We start from the raw sequence: 24,216 nt of genomic DNA on the forward strand, positions 1-24,216 counted from the left end.
TCTAACTTCCATGAATGTTTAATTTGTGTGAAGAACAAACTTAAACATACCTACATTGTTTGTTTGAAATTAACAAGTACTGAGTAAACCTTGAGGGTATTTATTAAATTAGGCGGTAGATTATTATTTCCAAGTCCCTTTCAGTTAAAGATTATTTCTAAGAATACTATTTTATTCACAAGGGGCGTGGCTGAAGGAACTTACTCGGCGTTAGGGCTTTGCGCAAAACGTTCTGGGTAGGTACCACCCACTCGTTATATTTTCTATGTTTATATTTTATTGGGGATGTAAAGAATCATTAAAATTGCTTATGGTACCAACGTGTATCGTTAGTGGTGACTACTTACCTTATCTGACCTTAATCTTCTTTATCAGGTGGCCCATTTGCTAGTCCACTTACCTTTGCTCCAAAAATATAAAAAGACTGAAGAACGACGAACAACAAATTATATGACTTTCTTCAGAAATCTTTTTTCAAATTTAAATTCATTTGTGCTATGTGGAAATATTACACTTTTGATAGTCATATTAAACTACGACGGATTCGGAAAATGAAATACCCTTAGTGAAAGGAACCGGCGAAAGAAACTCATCTACTACTGTCTTAAAGTAAAAGCTAAGTAAAACCCAGTAAATTTTTCTTTGCTGGCTGAAGGCACACTCTCTTCTCGAGGAGGATGTTTGGTCTTGATCGTAGAACAACGACGCTGTTCCTATGCGCTTTGATGGATGTGCTATATTTTCATCGTAGTTGAGGAAGTTCCCTCACGATATTTTTCTTAACCGCCTCGCATGAGATTGATCAGAAACGCCAATAAAGCACATGAAAAGTTTTTGTGCTTGCCGACCACTCGGCCGTATCGGCTCTGGTGATTTAATAGTGACAAATGGTTCATACTCATACCAATTAATAGAAATGCAAGATATTAAATCGTTTGAAATAGTACATTATTACTAATTCGAGGAATTACTATTGTTTAGTAAATATTCCCATTTTTCCTCCAAATATGCATAAGTGTTAGCAGTTGGTACGACAATTAAAAAAGGGTCGTTATGGTACCTGCGATTTGACGTCGATAGGGGGCACGTATATCTTTGAACTATTAAGGCTTAAACATAAAATCTAGAATGGTTTTCTTACAATTTTTTATGAATTAACTCTCATTCGACCTCAAGCAATTTAATCTTTTGTCCAAGTAGTTGAAAGTTCCACGCCTCCATATTCGTAAATTTACTTTCTAAAAAACGTTCCGATTTACATTTTTGTAAAGGGCATGTCAGTACAGTAATGAAACTCGTCCTACGCTATTTTGAGCAATTTGCCTAAATTATATAGAGACTTTATATAAATGTTCTTAAAACCAAAGTGCGGTAAATATTTTACTTTTCGAATCCTTAACATTCAATTATTCCATTTCTTTTTCAATCTATATTATTAGTAATGGTCTTATTATAATGCTGCGTTTCAAAAAAAGGTTTAATATCTCATTAGGGCGAATACAGTTAGTGTTTATACGAAGACTGATAACAAGAAAAGTTAGTCGTTGAAGTTATAGCTGTATTTATATAAAGGTTCTTAATTATTAACTCAATGTATCATATCTAATAATGACAAAAACGTATAATAACGGAGATGCTCAGCAGTGAGAATATAGAGGCAAATTCAAATGTAAAAAAGGTTTACCATATTGCTCCAATACGATGATGATACGAATGAGGCAAATCTCAGTGAAATTCGACACGTGCAGGCTTCCTCGCGATGTTTTCCTTCAGTGTTGATCACTAGAATTATATACACAAGTGAAGCGTAGTATAGTATATATATATATGCTGGGCCATACGGCTCATGGCAAACGATTCTCTTTTAAATTTTATAATAACATTTAATGCTATAAATATTCAGAACAGATCGCGAAGTCTCCAACTTAAAAAGATTAAGCTGGAATATCGCCAACGATCCTAGATCAATTGTCTCTATAATTTAAAATTATTCGACCTTATATTTCGCAGTCTCTCTAAGAACAGATATATTTATCGTGCCATTAAATTTAAAGAGATGTTAAATTATACTTACATATTATAAACGAATAAATAATTCAATAATAAATGATAGGAAGACAACAATTGTGACTGTAATTATTATATTAAACAATATCAGTATCCTAAATTTTTTATAAACATTATTTAATTTATTGGAAACTTTAATTAGAGCTAAAGTCTTATTAACACAGAAAAGAATATTAAATTTACCAAAAAGAAAACGACTTCCATAAACATTCTGAAATAATAAATTTTTAGGCCTTTTTTTTTAATTCTGTCTCAAATCCAGTTGAAGAAGTTTGATAAACATGATTAAAATGCACGTTTTTCGTAAGCTGCTATGTATGTATATTGAACGGGAATTATTTCTCTTCTCTCCGAAGTTCTAATTTAATTAGGCTCTTTGTTGTAATACAATCTAGTTCAAGAGAGTAATAAGTAGTGTGATCATTTGTGTCTGAGAGTAATAATTTGTGTCTGAGATAAATTCTATAGATTATGATAATGTTTTTTTTTTTGTGCGTAAAAATTACTGAACTTATCTGAGACTGAGATCGAACGAATCTTCCGTAGGTGGATATAGTATATTATTATTTTCAATTCCGTTGATCCATGTTTTTCTATTTAAAGGCCAGCGAAGCCCTGATCCACAGGTAGTATAACAGGTGCCTCTCTGCACTACGTTAGTGTTGTGAGAAGTCACTTTGTTCATGGGATTTAAAGAAGAGTTAACTTAAACTATTCGTTACAAACTGATTTTTTATTTATTTTTTTTTTTTTAAGTTTACAATATCCACGAGTTCACAGTAGTCCGTGCCTTTTTTTACATTTTACTTTAATACATATTAGCGTTTTAACGTTTTATTTTATAACTGAACATCAGCAGATCTTCGCTGGATTTCGAGATAGTCGTCTTATTGGAGAACGGGTTTTAAACTGTTACTAAGTACTAATTTAAAGAGATTTCTCTTCTGCCTTCGCTTTAAAGGTAACGAGTTCGTCAGAAGCTTTCTTCAAAATATACTTTATTCAAGTAGGCTTTTACAAGCACTTTTGAATGGTCATTTAACAAATTATTTAAAGTAAAACTACCACCAGTTCGGAATGTAGATTCTACCGAGAAGAACCGACAAGAAACTCAGTAGTTACTCTTTTTCAACGTCTTAAAATACAGTCATGTTAGTTAAATACAATTATACATATATGTATGTTATGTCTCCTGCCTGGAAGTCAACAAGCATTAACTCCACGCTTCTTCATTCAGAAGAGCATAGGCCTTAGTCCAGCGCTGGGACGTTTACGGACTATTACATTTTTTTTGTATGTACATTAGAAGTTCATAGCGTATTACAAATTCATATCAACTCTGGTTAGTTGTAAGAAATATGTTCGGTACACGAATATTTATGGTCGGTTTTATGGCCCCGACGCGAAATGTAATTGACCGAAACAATGCGTAACGTTATTTATGTACTCTATAATCTGTTCGTGTTTTATTAAGATAAACGTATTGAGATAGTGTGTTAACAAGTACCGGTTGCACTGAATAGTCATCCGATGTCAATCTTATATTTAATCGTGGCTAGATCGGCTCATATATGATTTTCTTCATGACGGAGGATTTTTTAGATTATCAACATTGTTGTCACTCGATGTTAGATGGCGTTGCTGCTCATATCCTTCAAGCGCTTTTCAATTCAGCGGCAAAGCGTCTGCTGGGTTTGTCCAGCTTATCATAATATTATTTTGTTTTATTTGAGTTGTTTATGTAGCATTGAACACAATATCACGTCTAATAAATACTGAGTTGTTCATTTTATACGTTCGTAAATAAGGGTATTAATACGTTAGCGGAGTCATTGAATTAATCTCGCACCGAGACTCTGTAAAGGCGAGTAGGGCTGATATCTACACAAAACATAAAATTATAGATTGATTTACAGACTGCTTACATATAGAACCTTATTAGTATGACGGCGTATGGTCCGCCATCTTGTTTATTCATACTGGTTGGAAAAGAGTGTCAATGGGAGTTGAACGGCGCTCTAGTGAAGCGTCGCGTCGATGGTAGCGTGGCAGCCATCTTGAATCGACAGTTACATTCAAGATTTCCCGCGCACCACGTTTGCGGCGAATCGCTAATTTCCAACATTATCTTTATTCTTTTGTAATAGATTCAGTGATTTATGTGTGTTTTTGTAAATGATTTTTTAACGAATCGATATTGATGACTATTGTGAATATATCTGTGTAACTGATTTGTTTAATTAAAAACTAACTAAATTTGTGGATCGTTCATATTAAATCGTTTGAATATACGCCCACTTATCTCGAATAATCCTGATATTGCCAATAAAATGTCTATATCAGAAGTGGGATCGAACGAAGAACCTGCTATGGAGAAAGAAGAGAAGGAAAATGACACCGCTAAAAAAAAAGCTTTTGACTAATATGGAGGCGTTATAGACCCGAGTGCTAACAGCGTCGCAAACACCAATCGCTATGAATGTTTCACGGAAGCGCCGCCTGTATGTCGCCGAAGTAAACCAAGGGTCAAATTATAAGAAACCTAGGACAATAGAGCCTAGATTATCTGGGAAATGTGATTGGAGTGGCTTACTTGGGTATAGACAGGCCGAGTGTAAGAGCCGTAAAGAGAGATCTATTACATTTAAATCAACATATATATATATATATGAGCCGAGATCGCCCAGTGGTTATAACGCGTGCACCTTAACCAATGCACGATGCGGCGAAGGAAATCATCGTGAAGAAACCTGCATGTGTCTAATTTCAACGAAATTCTGCCACATATAAAACGCGCATTGGAGCAGCGTGGTGGAATTTGCTCCAAACCTTCTCCTCAAAAGGAGAGGAGGCCTTAGCCCAGCAGTTGGATATTTACAGGCTGTTAATGTTGTATGTTGTTGTTGTATACATATATAAACTTACCTCTTGTATATGAGAACTGCATTAAAATACGCCGTGTAGTTTAAAAGACCTAGGCGTACAGGCAGCGAGAAGCGACTTTATTTTATACTACGTAGATATTCGAAATCTATCTAGTGATTTCTTCAATATTTCTGCGGTCTGTGCATACAAATTAAATAATCTGAAGTATGTTACTTCATATAAAACTGTATGTCTTATCTAGTATGATATGATAGTAGTGTGATGATGAAACATAATGTAATTATAAAATTTCTAAATATACATTATTTATTAAATTTATAAATAAAACTGAATATAAATAATGAATATATTTTAGAGTTTAATCCGACCGCTATCATAAATCTATGTCTCATAACTTATGTATCTCGCTTCGAATGTCACAAGATTTAAATTATAATTTCAATATGAAATGTATTTTCGAATGTGGCTGATAACGTACGTTAAATGTCTTGCAACAAAATTTGCCGATTTCTCGAAACACTTCTGTGTAATTCGTGTGATTAAAACAACTCGTTGTAAAAAGAACACGAGAAATAATTCTCGATGCTGTTTTTGGCAAAGTTTCGACATTATAATAATGATCTGCCTGTAATTTAGCTTGCTAACACCGACAACTATATTTGATGTATTTAGAGCGTTTAATTATTACACACACTTTCGTAATGTAAATGCACACATATGAACACATAAACAAATAAAAATCACGCTCGCTTTTTAAATTACGTTCAGATAACTAAAATGCATAATTCCGTCTTCTAATTGTCAACAACAGTCTTCAATATTTTAATCCACTCTTAACTGTGTCTAAACACTTAATTCTAAGGGTAGGCAAGTTCTTAAACTACAGTTTAATAAAAAAAAGGAAATATATTTTTTTAATAATAATTAAATAAACGGTCAATGTCTGGAATTGCATGGCGACAACAGAGCCAAGAAATTGACTTATTTTAGCGAACTCTGTAAACCGAAGATTTATTATTACTAGGTCGCTCATTGGTCAAATTTCGAATGTTATTCATTGCCAACAAAATAAACATATTAAAAAAAATGTTATAAAATTAATCACTGGTGGTTTTTAATTTGACGTGACGCTGGCATTGGCAGTATGATCAAATGTGTGTCTGCGGCATGGAAGGGTGTAATGTTTTCTTAAATTAATCTAATCTGTTTATACAAAGCTAATATCTTTTTGTACTCCTACTCCGTATAAACTTTAAGTGTAGCCCATTTCATACTTCTCAGTCTGCGTAATTTTCTTAGATATGGGTACATATTTCAGTCATTACATACATTTGGAAATGCAAATGAACCGAGAAAGCCAAATTTTGGATATTATGTGGGGAGGGCGTAAAAAACTTTAACTTTAAATTTTCGACCAAAAAAGCCTTGTGTAATTCCGCCACCTTGAAAAAAAGGATTAAGTTTCCATTTTTCATAATAACTCGGTTCGCCGGTCAGATACGTAAATTTTTGTGGAATACTTTTTTGTTGCTTTTTTTCAGTCTACAATTATGGTCCTTTGCATTTTCCACGTATCGTTCACCGTTATTAAGATATCGACGAAAAATGCCAATAATTTGGGGAGTGATATTTCCGGACATATCTACAGGTACAAACTTGGCTCGGATTTTTCAAATATCCTCAGGGTTGCGGATGGCGACAGACTAATTACAGACTTGAACCAGTTTGCACTATAGAACCCGTTTGCATTTCTCACCCGTTTTTCCCAACGTAATGACTGGACTAACAATGTATCCGCTTCCCATATTACTACATTAGATACGTTTTTGCCTGCGGCTTGCGTTTTAGGAATTGCTAGTCAGGTTTTACTTAAAAAATATCTAGTAAGCCTGTCTGTTACTCATTCAGTGGCTTAGTCATGAAACAGTAACAGTCAGACAGAGTTAATGTTTTGTTTCATCTATACATATACATATGTATAATAAAATAGGAGTGCCTGTTTATAGTATATATATGTATATATATACAAAAATTTGGGCTGTCTGTTCCGGCTATTCTCTGGAACGTCTGTACCAATTTTGGGTCTTTCTTTTATTGGGGCAATTTGCTGATGTAATAAGGAGCAACTTAGGCTGCAACAATAACTTTTTTGTTAAATTCAAACGCGCACGTAGTCGCGGGCACAGCTAGTGTATAGATAAATTCTTGTAATTCTATCTCCCAATCATTTGTATCAATTTAATTGATTCGTGGTTAACAAAGATAGAATATCAATGTCCAGTTATTGAAGCTCGTTTGCACTCATGAATCTCGATTCTTCCATTAAGCACTCATTCATCGTGCCCTGTATCTGATTTAAAGTCAGTATTGCTATTAATAAAAATGAATTGCGAATGACTATGAGCTATTCTTTTTTTTAATTAAATTAATATTTTTTTTATCTTTTTTTGTTTTGATATTAAAGTACAATTTTTTTATTCCAATAAAGGTATTCACTCGTATCAAAATGTACTCAATCTATGTTGAATTGTTTTCAATATACAATTTCATGTTAAAATTTGATCGCAATCGGTGTCGATGAGGAAGTAAAATCGACACAACAAATTGGACATCCCTAAATTATCCATCCTTATTCCGTCCGAGTTAGAAGTTATCTTAGAATTTAAATTGGAACACCCTTAACTTTAACCTTTTCAGTACAAAGAGAATAATCAATATAGATAAAGAACGTGCACAACAATGTATATAAAAAAAAAAACATTTAAATTCGTCCAATGAAGCGTTAATTGATGGTAAAGTATTTGTACAAATTAAAGTTTTGGTGAATTCAATTCGAAACTAAAATTCTGTTAGTTAAATAAATGTTTGTATCGTATGTGGTTCGTCATATTGTTTAAATAACGGCTGATTTGTTGTGATATAACAAAGGTTACTCACCGAGATGTTTTCACAGGTGTCGTATGTATTTAAATTGGAGATTCGAAGACGTCTGTATTTCTGAAAACTAGATTATACAGAATGCTGATGATTAAACGAGTTTAATAAATGATGATCTTGATCAGTATTATGCGGATTCTACTAACCATCGGACCCAACTCTGCTCGGTTTTAATGAAAACTTGATCCTGAAATATATATTTACGCTCACTCCCTCACCCTTCAAACCGGATCACAACAATATTAAACATTGCTGCTAGAATATGTGATGACGGGTTTTGCTTGCCCAGACAGGCTTGCACAAAGCCTAGATACTGTAATTAAACTTAAAAACATCTTTCAGATTTTAATGTCTGAGCCCAGATCGCGCGATTATATCCAACGAACTTTATTATCTAGTTCAAGGATTTCTGAGAAATTCGAAGAAAATTAGAAATTTCGTATCAAGTTTACAGTTTCTTGTACACCTGAAGTGAAAGCGACGTTATATCCTTACCACGGTCCTGTGGTTTCTGACCTTGCTCCAAGTTTATTGTTAGAAGTTTATAGTGTAGATAATATCTCTGTTGTTAATACCGTTAGAATTATAGACTGCTTAAAGTCTAACAAAGCTTCTAGATAATTTTTTTCTACCATTTAGGTTTCTGAACACTACGCATTGTAACAATAACTGCTGTTAGTTAAAGTGTAGAGTTTTTCTATATACATAAATGTACATTTTATGTCAAAATTATAGTCTCTATTTGAAAATTACGATATACAAAATGTAAATATTTTATTAAATTTAGCATTACTTAAAGTACGATACCACGAGTATATTAATGATGATCGTAAAAGTTAGAATTTATACTACGAGAATAAAATCAATTTAAAGTATTCTTAATGTATGAATAAAATTACGAATTACGTGCATTTGATATTATATGATTTAGTAGCTAAAAAATCAGTTCAAATACAGTACAAGAGGTTCAAAATAATGCCTAGAGGGCATTTTTTTATATAAATATGTCGACCTAATCGATTTCGGTCACAGCATCCATTCAAGGGAGACAAGCCAACTGCGTAGGACATATTATAATGAACGCTCATGATCTGCTGGTTGCCAATCCTAACAGAAAGAGTTTGGGTGATTTTGTTATCACTCCAATGCTTGTAGTTGTAACTGAATATTGTTTAACAGATAAATATGATAACTTTTTACTGTCTTGGTCTGTGATTTCCTTATAAGCTAGACAGTAGACTAACAAGTAACTTTCTTTTATTTCAATAATGAAACACGTCAAATTATCTCACAGTAGAGTCTAAATTTCTATTTGACATTGTTTATTTTAGCTGTTGTTAAAAGATAATTTATTTTACCTAATACCAATTGCTTTGCTCGCAATTGTTATTTTAACCTGAACCTTTCACAGAAGTCGCTCTATATGTTAATTGCGACCACAAATGTATTAGTCCGTTTTCCGTTTAATTTTTTTTATAATTATTTTATCATGATCTTGCTGAATAAAAGCGATGGTAAGTTTTTAATTTCACTTAACATTAACTACAAGGTATACATTTTTTAAAGGTTAATCATATTGCTTTACTTTGTACTTTGATTTCAATATATTCCATAAAATTTTGTGATTTTAAATAAACGTCTAAATTTATTTCTATTGTATTACTAAGCACTCAAATCAGAATGCGTAAGTACGAAGCTTGGCTGCTCTTGGGAGATAAAACCTGAAATTGGCCGCGTTAGGCACGTAGGTACCCTTTGTTACTGCTACTATTGCTTGATTGCCGTTTTAGACTTTTTCAAGTACATTTACCGTTCGGATTCTTTTATTGATTTCGTTTGTATTAATGTTCAGCCTATTTCATTTGCCGCTATGAACATAATATTAAAATTTACAAGAATATTTAAGCCGTTTAATTTACTTAATATGACTTTGTTATTGAAAGTATGTACATAGTCTAAACTCGAAGTGGTAAATTACTTTAACAATAGTTAAGGCGAATTATAATTATTTCATAATTATTTATAAAATATGAACATTTAATTTACTAACATTCAAAATAAAACGATTAAAAATAATAGAATTTCCATTAAAAAAATATAACAAAATTTAAAAACCTCTTGAATGACGCCCAATGTGGGACTTTAGTTAAACAGATTTTATTTTGTGTGTAAGTGGGTTTAGCTATAATTTGTTTTATATCCTTGTTGGGCGATAAACTTTTTAGTATGTATTTATTGCTACATTGTAACTTTAAGTTACTACCTTAATCTTGAAACGTTAAAAGTTTTTCCACCATGATAATTTTTTTTTCATTATAGCACAGAAGTATTTTTTATTTCTATAATATTATCACACGTAGTTGTCCTTATTTGTATTTTAAAAATATTTTTAATTTATTAAAATATTTTCTATAGTCCAGTGACAAAGCTCCTGACCTTCTTCGTCTTAGTCCAGCCGTGGGCATTTATAGATACGTACATAATTTACCATGGCAGAATAACATAAAGAACAAAGTTATACAGAAAATTATAATCGTTTGAATTTGAATTGGCCACATCAAACTTGAACTTACGAAATTGCAACGAAAAGACAAATACAAAGTTTTCCGAGCACACAGCGTACCAAATTCATATTTAATGACTTCCTTCGTCAAAACAGCTCTATAATAATTCGTGTCAATCGGATTCAGGAGTTTGCTAACAAGCATTTAAGTAGCTTCCGGTCAGGGTGGTACGACCTTGACGTGTTTTTACCATTTTTAAATTTCTTAAATAAATGAGCTTTTTTTAATTTTGTTTTTATATATTTTGTTCTTCTATAGAAATTTGAGTGTGCTAGTCGGGACTGTGTGATTAATTTTGATTTACCTAATAATTATTTTATTTAATGCGGTAATGAAAGCGGTTGGTAGCTCAGTCATTATTCTAATCTTATGGTTAAATTCCAAAAAATATATATTTTTATGTAAATCTTAATTGAATTGAAAAGTAAAACGAGTTTAAAGGTGGTGTATGCTCTGCCTTGGTGGAGTAGGCTTAGAAGGTATTCCACCACGTTACTCCAATGCGGGATCTTGGAAACACATTTACCAAATTTGAGTGGCAAATACGATACATGCAAGAAACCAAGAGTTCTTTCCCGTTGAGTACGAGATAAATAATAAAAAAAAGAAATTATGCACATAAAATCTCAATAATGCACGCCCGGAACCGCAATATTCGAATGAGATTCAGATGTCTCAACCACTGAATAACCTCGGCTTTAAAAATTTTTTTGAAATTCATTAGGTCGCCGGTTGTAGATCTTCCTCAATAAACGCGATATTTAATGTAAAAACATATTTCAATTTAAAAAAGTAGTATGAGCCCTAGGTAAGCGCGTTCAACCAGATATACACCAGCTTTATTTTATGAAATGGCTATTCATTGACATTTATAGTTACTGCCACGCTCATCGGGATAATATCGTAGTTATATAGCCTTTAACTTTCCTCAATAAACAGACCGAACAACTTTTTAAAAGTAACGAGTAATACAAACTCTCCAGTTCTATAATATAGATGATGATGTCCTAACCGATTTCGGTCCGAAATGCTCCCGAAGAAAAATTATAGCCCAAGGAAAATTCGCAGGACATATTGTAGTGCAAGAGTGTGTACGAACACAACTGCGCTATGTTTTCTCTAAATTATAGTTCCAATGGGTAGGATTTGACATGGCCAGACAGAGTTGAGGCACAGGACTAACGGCTTTACCCGCTTTTGTACGGACACTGTTTACATTTCCAAATTTCGGACTTGGGACCCAAGATCTCGGGATCTGCAAACTTATATGCGAGCTATTAAAGACAGAACGAGACAGATATATTATTATGCCTATCTCGCTCGTTTGTTATAATTGATATCCTGTTATATATGTATATTAATTCAACAAGGTTAAATCTGTTTGATGTATATAACTCCAAACATGGCTGTTTATATAATATTGGTTTCGCTTTGTGCAATTCAGGCAATGTCGACCGCAGCGGATGAAGATCGTGTTATACCGCAATCTACCACAGAGTCCGTTTATTTGATCCGTAATATACATAAATTTTATATTCAATGATCAAGCTTTTCAGCTAAAATTTATTACATTCTAATTTTTGTCCTGATACAATGCAATCTATTAAAAGGAATAATACTTATATGATGTCGCAGGTTAATTCCATTGTTAAAACATTTGTGTCATTATTTTTGATTAAGTAAAGAGTCACTATCCCATTGCTAGGCCAAGACTTCTCCCTTTAAGGCAAAGATTTGGAGCTAATTTCACAAAACTGCTCCAATGCAGGTTGAAATTAGACACATGCAGATTTCCTCGCGATGTTTTCCTTCACTGCCGCGCATGAGATGAATTATAAACACTAATAATGCGCAGAGCATGATAATTCAGTGGTGGTCTTGTCTGAACTTGAACTTGCAATCATGCGTTAAAATACGGACACATTCTTTTTATGTGTAAAATGTTGTACACAGAAAAATACCACATTCAAAATAGTTTTCGTGTATACATGAACAAAAACTTATAAATGATATTTTAATCTTCATTTATTATTTGGGTCGGTGTTAAGTGTTAGCCAACAAAGTAAGTCAAATTTTTATGGATGATATGTTATCTTCTAAGTCACTTGAGACCATTCTAAAGGTGCCTATTCATTTAATAACATTTCCTAAAATCGAATCACAACAGGCGAATTTTTTTTTAAAAAAATCGAGTGACATTCGTCCAAATAAATTTAAGACAGGCTTTTATAAGCTTGTATATTAATGCAAATATCCTGTTAGCTGTTGGGGAGTTCGTTCGTCTTTAGCTAATGTTGGTAAATAACTTTTTTAATATCACATTAAGAGATATTTTGTTCTACGCATTTTATTTCTATAAACACAATTTAAATTAATAATTTCATCCCTTAAATTGTTAAATTTACATTTTCCGTACGATTAGAGGAAGAGGTCCTGATTCTGCTTGCAAGATTTGACCTAAATAAACAAACGAATATTGCGAATTAAATAAAAGCTTGCAAAAAAGATGGGGTGTCGTTGGACAGCCGGCTGGTTGTTTTTGCACGAAGTTATTTTTGCTTTGAATTATGTTTGAAATAACAGACACAATAAAGTAAATATATAACGTTTGAAAATTATTAAATTACAATAACAAAATTATTATAAACTGAAATGAATGACCGCGATTTAATAAAGTAACAAAGAATATGTTTAAATCATTTTGTATGAAACCGTATACAGTAGAAAGAGACAGAAAGTACACTTTTTCCTTACGATTTTTATCAGTTCACTCTACCGCATGGTAAACTTGGTCCCAATAGATAAGTAGGGATTGATTTTATTAATGTATTTTTTTTTAATTTTCAGGTAAGTTGCTATAACGCCTCAATACTGTTACCCGATTCTGCAGGTAAGCTTACAATGAAAAGGCAGTTGCCAATTGCAATTAGTTTTGTTTATTATACGAAAGATGAATATTTAATAACATTGTTAATGTAAATACAGATATAACGTATCACATAGCTATGTATATAGCTTTGATATATGTCTTTTTGGAACTAGACAACGTCGACTAATATATTTCTCATAATTATTAAAGAAAACGTTTCTTGCCCGATTTGAGTGACGTAACTCATTTCGTGGAGTAACGCTTACCTTTCGTGAAGGTATTAATCAATCAAAGTATATAAAAACGTAACAGATTTCTCGTTCTATTTACAAAGGAAATAAATCTGACGTAAATATATATAGATCGACACTGATCTGCAAATCAATGGAACGAAACTGTACCTCAGCCTTTTCTAAAACTTAATGAATTATTTCAAAAGAACCCTACAATAGTTTATCGGTCATGCCGACTGATAAAAGAGAATTTTATAGAAATTATCACTCTCAGTTCCCTTTGAACAGTCAAGTTGAGTCCCGCAGAACTTGCACAATGCGGGAGACGAGACAATGACTGTGACGTCATAAATCTCATCACTCTGAAACGGATCTCGCTTTGAATAGCTTTGTTTTCAATACTAAAGTCAGTCGCCTTCGTTATAATAAACTGTTATTGTATATAGTTTTTGTGTGATAACCATTTTTTTTTTCTTCAACGAATCGTATTAGAGGATTTTTATTGTGCTTCAAAGAATGCTGGAAGGAAAAATTCTGTTGTATAATATATTACATATTAATGAACTTTTTACCTGTTGCCTTTTTTTGTATAATTCATCAAATCATGTATAATTAAACTAATTTAGACGATAAAAAGTATTGTAATCATTGAAATATTTTTAAACACAACGAAATATTCACATGACACTTAAAATTAATCTCACTAAATTGGCTAGATTACATTTGATAACAATTTACACGGTAAATATACACAATGTTAAGTTTGAAATTTTCACTATACTTGTGATAATAATAATAGTCATGGCTGTACAAAATATGTTCATTACCTTTAATGTTAATTTATTTAATGAAAAATTTAAAACATATTTCAGTGCCAAAAGGTGAAATTTCATATAAAGTTCGTAGCAGTTTTCATTAGGAGACACCTGTGTGAAATATTTGGAACAAGTAAATGTTCCATAATATTATACATTCAGACACACGTGCAAATTATGTAAAATTGTTTTTATTCTTATTGGTATGAATGAAATCGTATACCCTCCGTCCGTAGCCGGGTAATAAGAACATTTGCATTCGTAACATTTTCTATAAAATTCAGCACACAGATGTAAATGTCAAGATATAGTGCAAATATAACGAATATACACAAGTATATACACACGTGTTTCTGCATAGCAATGTGTAGTATATTATGAACGACGTTCAGCGACCGTTCCAACATTATGAGATTGTCGCTTTCAGTTTTCCATGTCAACAGCAACGAAGAAACTTGAACACATCTGTTCTTCGACAAACAATAGTATGATATAACCCACTGAACTCATACACGAATATGGGTTTTACTGTATAAAATTTAGGGGTTAAAATTGTGTGCTGCAAACGACTCTTAATATATTTTAATATAGACAGCATCGCGAGCCAAAACCAATAATTATCACATCGTGAGGCCACGTGGACCTAACATAAAATGTGATTGTCTGTAATAAACTGTTTCAAGGCTAATAAAGTCCTCAAGTACACTCAGTGACGCAAGTCCAGCGATTTTATTGGTATTCTTCCATGTTTGATGTACACCGCAGATGACAGTTATAGATTATTTATTAATATGTTTATTTATAGCGAGGTAGTTTGTATCTGATATGGCAACTGCATTATGTCTGTCCGAACAGCAAGATAATCATATGGGTAACATATAATATGGATTTCATAGATTATCCGAGATCAGGTGGGTTCATTATTTTAAGGTAATTTTACACTAAGGTGTATTTGAATTTCTTATTATACATAATAATGTAATGATGTAATGAATGTAGGTGTAAAATGTAGGTTAGAAAAGGTTGTTTAAAGCTCGCGACTGTTTGAAATGTTTTAAAGACAATACTCGTTATGTAATAAATGTTTTTTTTTGTTGCTTTTTGTTTCTGTTCAAAGTAATATCTAATCTACCTGGCAAAGGCCCCCCTTACAAAAGAAATATTAAGAGGTTATGCCACCATCTGCTTCAAAGGTGGATTCAAATACATGTAGTATCATCACAATGTATTTCCTTATCGTGAATACAATTAAGTCAGCAATTTTGAATCAGCAATGTTTGATTTAATTTCTAATCTCGTTATTATGTTAAATGTACGACGTGACTTCTAAGCATGTCGAGCATTCCTCGACAATTAACGCTTACAATCGGAATACTAAATAATAATAATATAAACACATACGGCTCATTAAACAGTAAAATAGATATTCTATACCAATTTTCCGCTTTATGAATAAACAGTGACTACACATGTAACAAAGCTAATTGAAATCTCGTAGTTTGTCTCGACTGAAACATGACGTTATCACTTAAACTATCATTCTATCTCGCTTCTCCAAGAAAAATATTTCCATTCAGACTGTTAAACGAGTTAGTCATCTCACTTCACTCGCTCGACATCCTTAGACTCGTGACAAATCTGATTTCCACAGTAATTTTCGAGTGGCATCTATACCTGTCAATATGGTGATAGCTTGATTTGAGTGTAATAATGTTTCGTTTCTTGTTTTAATTCGAATTCAACTCTATTGAATGATACAATACGGACTATTTTGGAGTGTATGTCTTTCGAGCTCGATCATATATTGAACAAAATATTTTCTTTCCGATAGTGGATGTTTCAAGTGACGTTTACGTTTTGCTATTCGCACATTATATATCTTTTTAATAGTTATCCTGCCTACTTTACTATCAGTTGGTCGTAGCCTTCCATATCGCCCCATAAACAATAATTGTACTATCGGTTAGTATAATGCATTGTTTCTTAAATTTAATAGGTATGTTGTAGGGGGTATCTTGTAATTTGCTTATATTATGATCTGAGTGGTAACAATAAGTGTTAAGTGTTATATATCAGGATACAGCGTCTCTCTATTGTGCTCCTATGTGAGCAATGAATGAGTTACTGTCTAAACATAAGATATATTATTTACAAGATAAGTTATATGAAAGAATGTAGAATGCCGCTTAAAAGTAGATTTTTTTCCTAATCGTAAGAATCCGTTTGGAGCTTATTCCACCACGCTGCTCCATTGCCGTTTGATGGATACAAATGTTCAAAATATATGTTGCCAGGATTTAAAACAAACCTTTCGTCAATATACATATATTTACCACTAGAACATCTCGACTGTGGAAGCTTTAAGTAAAAATTTATGTCATTAGAAAAATAAAATATTACAATATCATACAAGCAAAGTCATTGTACACGAATAAAGTTTTACCTAAAACACGTGCAAAAAGAGTGAAGAACACATCAGGCACGTAAGCTTTCAAGAACGTTTAATGGTTCCAAAGAGCAGCACGCTTTTAAAGATCCTTCCACAGTTAAAACGTAATGGATTCTGGTCGCGTATTTTTACCATAGATAATTAGTAAATAACATTAACAGCCTGTAAATTTCCCACTGCTGGGCTAAGGCCTCCTCTCCCTTTGAGGAGAAGGTTTGGAGCATATTCCACCACACTGCTCCAATGCGGGTTGGTGGATAAACATGTGGCAGAATTTCGTTGAAATTAGACACATGCAGGTTTCCTCACCATGTTTTCCTTCACTGCCGAGCACGAGATGAATTATAAACATAAATTAAGCACATGAAAATTCAGTGGTGCTTGCCTGAGTTTGAACCCGCAATCATCGGTTAAGATGCACGCGTTCTAACCACTGGGCTATCTCGGCTCTTAGTCAATAACAATAATTGTAATCATAAAAATATTTTTCTTGGGATATAGATAGTGGACTGAAAAAATGCCCATATTGTGATGGTAATTGTTACCTACACTTATAATAATAACCATTTCTTTCATCGGCGATGCATCAGCGACCTAGTGAACTAAGACGTTCCCTTGTGCCTTTAGTTACATTGTCACACTCGTCCTCCCAACGAAATCGCAACTGTAAAAGTATTGTTATTTGGCGGTAGAATATTCGTTGAGTGGGTGGTATCTACACAGACGGGCTTGCACAAAACTCTACCAATAGTCAAATACAAACAATGTTGTTCATACAATCTATTTACTTTACTTTTTTAATAGTGTAAAAGTTTTTAGTCGAATTTGAGTGCGATGTTTGAATAAGAGTTCATGTCACGTTTGTATAAAATAATTCTGACGTCGATACGACCTTTTAATTATAGCAGACATATATTTGATTATAAGTGGTCTTAAAACAGCGGTATATAGCGCTCACTTGTCCTTGAACGTGAAATTGGCGGTTGATTTATTTGTTTATATTAGAACATAAACCAGTTATTATTAACGCCGGTACTTGCACATTCAAATAATATTCTTTATTTCAATATATTTAACTTACAATAGGTTTATTGACAAAGATGTATAGATCATAAGGGTCATACTTAGGTGTGAGTAGTCTTGGCAGATAGTTTAATTTTATTCTAATGATATAAATTATAAAATTTTTCGTCGAAATAAATTAATTTAACTATAATGGTACATGATGCTTTGTGCGCTACGATTGGTCTGTGTTTTGTGATGGACTAACTCTAAATTTATTAACGAGTGCCGCGTGTCATACCAATTGCTGAGTCAGGTGGACGGCGTTCATTGCACCGAACATAAATAAACTGTACTGATAATAAAAAATCGAGAGTAACTCTGTCCGTCTGTCTCGCTTTCGCGGCTAAAACTGAATAGGCAGCATATTCTCTTCACCCCTAGATATATAAATAAATAAATATTGGACAACATCACGTACATTACTCTGATCCCAATGTAAGTAGCTAAAACACTTGTGTTATGGAAAATCAGAAGTGTTGAGGATAAAGGATTGTATACAAGTGCTTGAAGAAGAATCGCCACGAACTGAATTATAAGCGGACGACGTCGCGGGTTCATTTAGTATTAAATAATATTATCGTTACTTGTTTGTAGAAGTGAAGGCTGAATATAAAAATAAATGTACATTCAGGTTCCTTTGTATTCATATTTTTTTATTGTTTTATTTCATTTTACTCTCAAAGGATATCAATGCAGACGTTTATACAAACATTGTCTATTATTTTTGTATAAATTAAAGGTAGAGTGTACTGACGACCAGTATTGTTAACCTGACTTATATTATTTACCTTGAATAAAATAAAAAACGTTAATGATATATTTTTCTCTTTGTTTTATAATTTTAGGGCCCCGGGTTCTGATTCTGCGGGTAATAATTCGGACAAATTAATGTAATTGGGTTTTTCTGTTAAAATAAATCTCGGTAGCAGTTAGTTATATAGCTTGCTATATCTCAAAATACGTGTATTCTATCGATTTTATTATTATTATTATTATTGACAATTTTGCATAACACAATATGACATTTCACGCTCGCGGTTTCATGTTTTTAAAATGAACGAATGAATAATTAATAACGGAATCAGGTTCGATTTCAGTTTTAAGGTGATTTCGTTTGAGATTTAACCGAGATTACTATCCTACTAGTATTATAAATATAACAAACAACACGTTATATTATTTACGTTCTTTAAATTTTTCATTCATACGTTCACGTTTATTCTCATTCATTCGAGATTGTCAATTTATTGGAAAAGCGTCGGATTGGTATTACATAAAAGTTTATGTAGGTTATTAAGTTTGTATAGTTTTATTACGTTACGGCTGGCGGATAGTTTTGTAATGTAATCTTGTATGTATAATAAGATTTGTTGCTTGATATATGTATGTATTATAGTCGTAAACCCTCTTAGCGTCAGAGAAGAACTCTGGCTTCTAATATTATATTTATTTTGTCTATAAAATGATTTATGTAATACGTCAAGTATTTATGGTTTCAATTTAAAATATACAGGCAGTCTGGTCAATGGCACTGTTAAAAATACGAATTATGCCTTAATTTATGAATGCAACACTAACCTTGGAACAGTGGAACTCAAAACTATTAAATATTGTTGTTTGGTAGTAGAATTTATGACGAGAGAGTGGTACCTACCCAGAGAAACTTGCATGAAGCTCTATCACCAAGTAAGTACTTCATCGATTGTAATTACAAACAGTCTTCTTAAATAAATAAATATTTTAGAGTGACACCAATGTTACTTACAGTACAATTGTTCAATTGTCTACATTATTATATTATATATAAATGAATCGAATATTTACTTACTTGTTAGAAACGAACTTAGAGAATAAACAAGCAATTCAAGTGGTAGTGCCACACTGCATATCTTCGGGTTGCAGCCGAATGGGCCGGCACGCCCGGGGAAGTACCACTCTCTCACTTAAAACTGGCGTAAAGTGGTAGCTATGCTACCGCGTTTCGTCTGGTATGTGAGAGTCCCGGAGGCCCGATCCCCCCCCAAACATGATGGTTGTGCAGAATTTGTTTACGTTACCCCAGGAGGGTACCACCAGCGACTGCGGTGGAGAATCGCTCTCTGGGCATCCATGCTCAGGACGTACACCACCTGCGCAGGGATGCCCAGGCTGCCCTCCGAATTCTGCGATATATATTGCGCTCGCCACTTTTCGGGGCAAGCGGAGCAGGCCTCATAGGGCTACCCCTACCACCCTCACTGTGGACTTCTGCAACATAAGGGGATTCAACTCCAACTTGAACGCCGTTCACTTTCACCTTCAGACGGCGAAGCCGGCCTTGCTCTTTCTTACCGAGACCCAGATATCTTCTCCTGCCGATACGACTTTTCTTTCTTACCCCGGGTATAAATTGGAACATTCCTTTGTACCACGAGCTGGGGTGTGCGTTTACGTCAGAGATGATATCTGCTCTCGACGCTTCGGCAGCCTTGAAGGACAGGACCTGTCGATTATCTGGCTACGTGTAGATTGTGACGAGCATCCGCGAATCTACGCGTGCCTTTATAGGTCCCATAGCGGTACTGCCGAAACCGACCGACTGGTCGAGCACGTCCAAATGGCTACAGATTCCGTGCTGCACCAGATCCCATCCGCAGAGATCGTAGTTCTTGGCGATTTTAATGCTCACCATGCCGAAAGGCTTGGATCACGCACTACCGATCACGCGGGTAGATCTGTTCTCGACTTCGCTTTAACATATGATTTGACGCAACTGGTCACCTAGCCAACGCGAATACCAAACGTGGAGGATCATACACCTTCCCTGTTGGACCTTCTGCTGACTTCCCATCCGGATAGCTATCAGGTTATCGTCGATCCCCCTCTAGGCTCGTCGGACCACTGTCTCGTTCGGAGTACAGTGCCTCGTTTCATGGGCTGACGCTGCGTGTGGCACTACAAGTCAGCAGATCGTGATGCTTCTTTTCATCCTACCTATGGGGGCAGGTTTGTTTCTCGCCGGATGATCCGAGCGTTATTGCTGACTCTGTTGCCGATGTGGTGCTTCAGGGTATGGAACTGTTCATTTCATATTCTGCGGTGCCGTTTCTGCAAAACGGCCACACGCCGAAAAAGGGAACGTTACCATAACTGGGCTAACGCATCGGCGTCTCGTGATGTAGAGACCAGCACATTCAGAAAGGAATATAACTCTGCCTCTAGGTCATTCAAAAACGTGATTGCTAATGCGAAGACGGAGTACATTCAGGAACACGTGCATTCTGGTCTCTCGTTAAGGCTGTTTTAGGGAATTTCTGTCAGCCTTCCTTTCCATCTCTGCACAAGGACGGTTAGTCATTAGCCCATACCGCGAAGGATAAAGCTGATCTTTTAGGCTCTTTCTTCGCGTCGAATTCGACTCTGGATGACCAAGAAAATTCACCACCAACAATCCCGCTATGTGATACCACAATACCGGAGGTTAAATTCCGTCAAAGTGCAGTTCGTAAAGCACTTCTTTCCTTGGATATTCCTGGATCTCCTGGAATACTGCTTTGGTGCATCCGATTCCTAAAAAGGGTAACCGCTCAGATCCGTCCAATTATAGGCCTATAGCCATCACCCCCTTGTTCTCCAACGTAATGGAGTCCATTGTAAACTACCAGCTCCTGCGGTATCTAGAGGAGTGCCAGCTGATTAGTGACCGCCAGTACGGTTTCCGTCGGGGTCGCTCAGCCGGTGATCTTCTAGTTTACCTTACTCATAAATGGCCGGAAGCAGTTGAAAGCAAGGGAGAGGCATTAGCCGCCAGTCTGGACATAGCGAAGGCCTTCGATCGCGTGTGGCACAAAGCGCTTCTTTCGAAGCTTCCTTCCTATGGGCTTCCCGGGAAATTATACAATTGGATTACCAGCTTTTTGGCAGATCAGAGCATCAAGGTCGTTGTCGACGGTGCATGCTCCGATCAAAAACTCGTCAATGCTGGTGTTCCACAAGGCTGCGTTCTATCACCCACTCTGTTTCTTCTGCATATCAATTACTTGTTGCAAATCAGGAACAATCGCTGCTATGCAGACGACAGTTGACACCTAATACACCCGCCGTGCTAATATTTCTCGGGAAAACGTCGAAGAAAACCGGAACAAACTTGTGTCTGAAATCGAGTCTTCGTTAAAAAAAGTCTCGAACTGGGGTCGGCTAAACCTAGTCCATTTCAACCCCAAAAAGACGCAAGTTTGCGCGTTAACCGCCAAAAAAACACCATTAAATAAACTAAATAACGTTGGATAATAAGGGAAATAGTAGAAAATATTAGTAGGTAATCGTGTCGTATGAGCAACGCATTTAAACGCTGAGGAAAATTCACTAGCATTCGTATCATGTGTGTGTGTGTCGATAATTATAAGAGAAAATTAGCTGTATGCTTTTCCTTGAATAAACGAATAAATACTGATATCATTGACTTTTATTTGAGATAATTTTATTGATAGATTTCTTACTGTAAGTTATGTCTGTCAACATTTTGACAGACATAACTTTTTTAAATTATTTATATCCTTACATAATTTGTTCTCTATATTCTGCAAATATGTTACAATGAAACAAATGAAGCTATCGACTTCGAACTAATTTCGTCATACTTAAAGAATCATCGTAAACTTGATTGAGTTTTTATTAAATTAACTTTGTGTTCTAGTAATGTTTTTATGATAAAAACTTCAGAAAAAGTTGATAAGTTTTACTTTTATATTGGAAGTTATTAGAAGAAATTCGCCCAGATTATTTCTGGACCAGTGATACGACTAAGTTTGTATCCAATTTATTTTTAATTTAACGAGACGATAGAGTTAGGACCGGGCCCGTAATTACTTTCGCCCAATCAAGAATTGGAGATCGAGGAGGAACTATCAGAGTGTTCTCTATCTCCGGCAGACCATTTGATAAGATTTTCTGATTGCATAGTAAGACAATATGTTCTGAAAACTTTACGGACGCCAATACTTTCTTTTCGAAAAAAAATTAATTGCAATGATTTCTTATTTGAAGATTGGAATCTTTTTACCATTTCCAACAAATCATGATTAGACCATAGAGCATGTTACGGAGTTTCTCACAACGATACGTTATGGATAGAGAAATGGGTTAAAATTGAAATGCTTAGAATTCATTGTTAAAATGTTAATATTAATTTAATTTTCTAATTATCTATTAACTTTAATTTGCTTGAATTAAATTTCCTAAACGAATATTTTTTTTTTTTTTTAGTAAATGTGGATTCGAGATTTGTATTCTGTACAAATACACAAATTCCATTTCACAGATAGCAGGCTTAGTCAATGCAAGATGCGCGTCGCAGGCTAACCAATGTTGACCGTGCTAAGTGGCTTGTGGCGTAATTTACGATTTGCATATTCATCCTCCGTATGATGAAGGGAGCACGTTGGCCTCCCCTTGTTTAAGTAAACATGTTTCTGTATGTGACGTTACATAAACTAAAGTTCCAACTAGTTAAGTAATCTCAGGTTAGCGCTATGAAGATTATTTTGTAGGTGATATGTGTTGTCCAATTCATCGATTGTGGGTTCAACATCGGGCAAGCATCACTTAGTTTTCATGTATGTACATAATTTGTGTTAATATTTATTAACTACTTATTAAAATTAATAATTTCAACGAGTAACCAAATTTTTTTGGACGTTTAAAGGTATCAAGTTTATTCTTTATAAAACTTTAGCTATTTCAACACGTCCGTGATTTCTCCGTAACGGAATAGTTTTCCGCTAAAACCTAAAGCACAGTTTTGTCACTTTTGTACTCTTATAGCGTCTGATTTCGTTTTTTTTTAACGTCAAACGCGAAGGATTACGAAGGAGTAACTTTTTCAATACAATGCCTTGATGGAAATCTCGTAAATCTACATTGTGACTTTTCTTCAGAGCGAGTCGACTCGTTGTAAATGTTAAAATGTAAATTATAATATTTTTATACCATTTTCCTGGCGCTATTGCCGAATTTGTTTATTATTCATATATATCTTTTCATAATTAATATACCGTTAGAAGCTTGAACTATATGCGCTTCAAAGACTCAATTTAAAATGTACTATTAAAGAAGATTTACGTGAACATAACTCCATAAAGCCTTTTCCCCTTACATATTTTATAGTATAATTAATGTGATAAATATTTACCAACAAAACGGTAGATAATCTTCAATATGAATAACTGATTAGATATCGCAAAATAATACAGTGTGCGTATTAACACGAGGATAACTTGAGTAATTTGAACCACAGATAATAAAATACCAATTGTATTTTTTTTCTAATGTCTTGCTAGCCAATATGCGAATG

The 24,216-nt window shown here is 34.1% G+C and overlaps 1 protein-coding gene across 1 annotated transcript in view; it reads left to right on the forward strand.

The window, feature by feature from the left end:
- Positions 1-24,216, forward strand: part of LOC113397884 (protein kinase C, brain isozyme) — a 213,308-nt gene that overhangs the window by 12,061 nt on the left and 177,031 nt on the right. The gene's annotated exons all lie outside the window — the stretch shown is intronic.

This window comes from Vanessa tameamea, chromosome 13 (genome assembly GCF_037043105.1).
Source record: "Vanessa tameamea isolate UH-Manoa-2023 chromosome 13, ilVanTame1 primary haplotype, whole genome shotgun sequence".
Taxonomy (NCBI): domain Eukaryota; kingdom Metazoa; phylum Arthropoda; class Insecta; order Lepidoptera; family Nymphalidae; genus Vanessa; species Vanessa tameamea.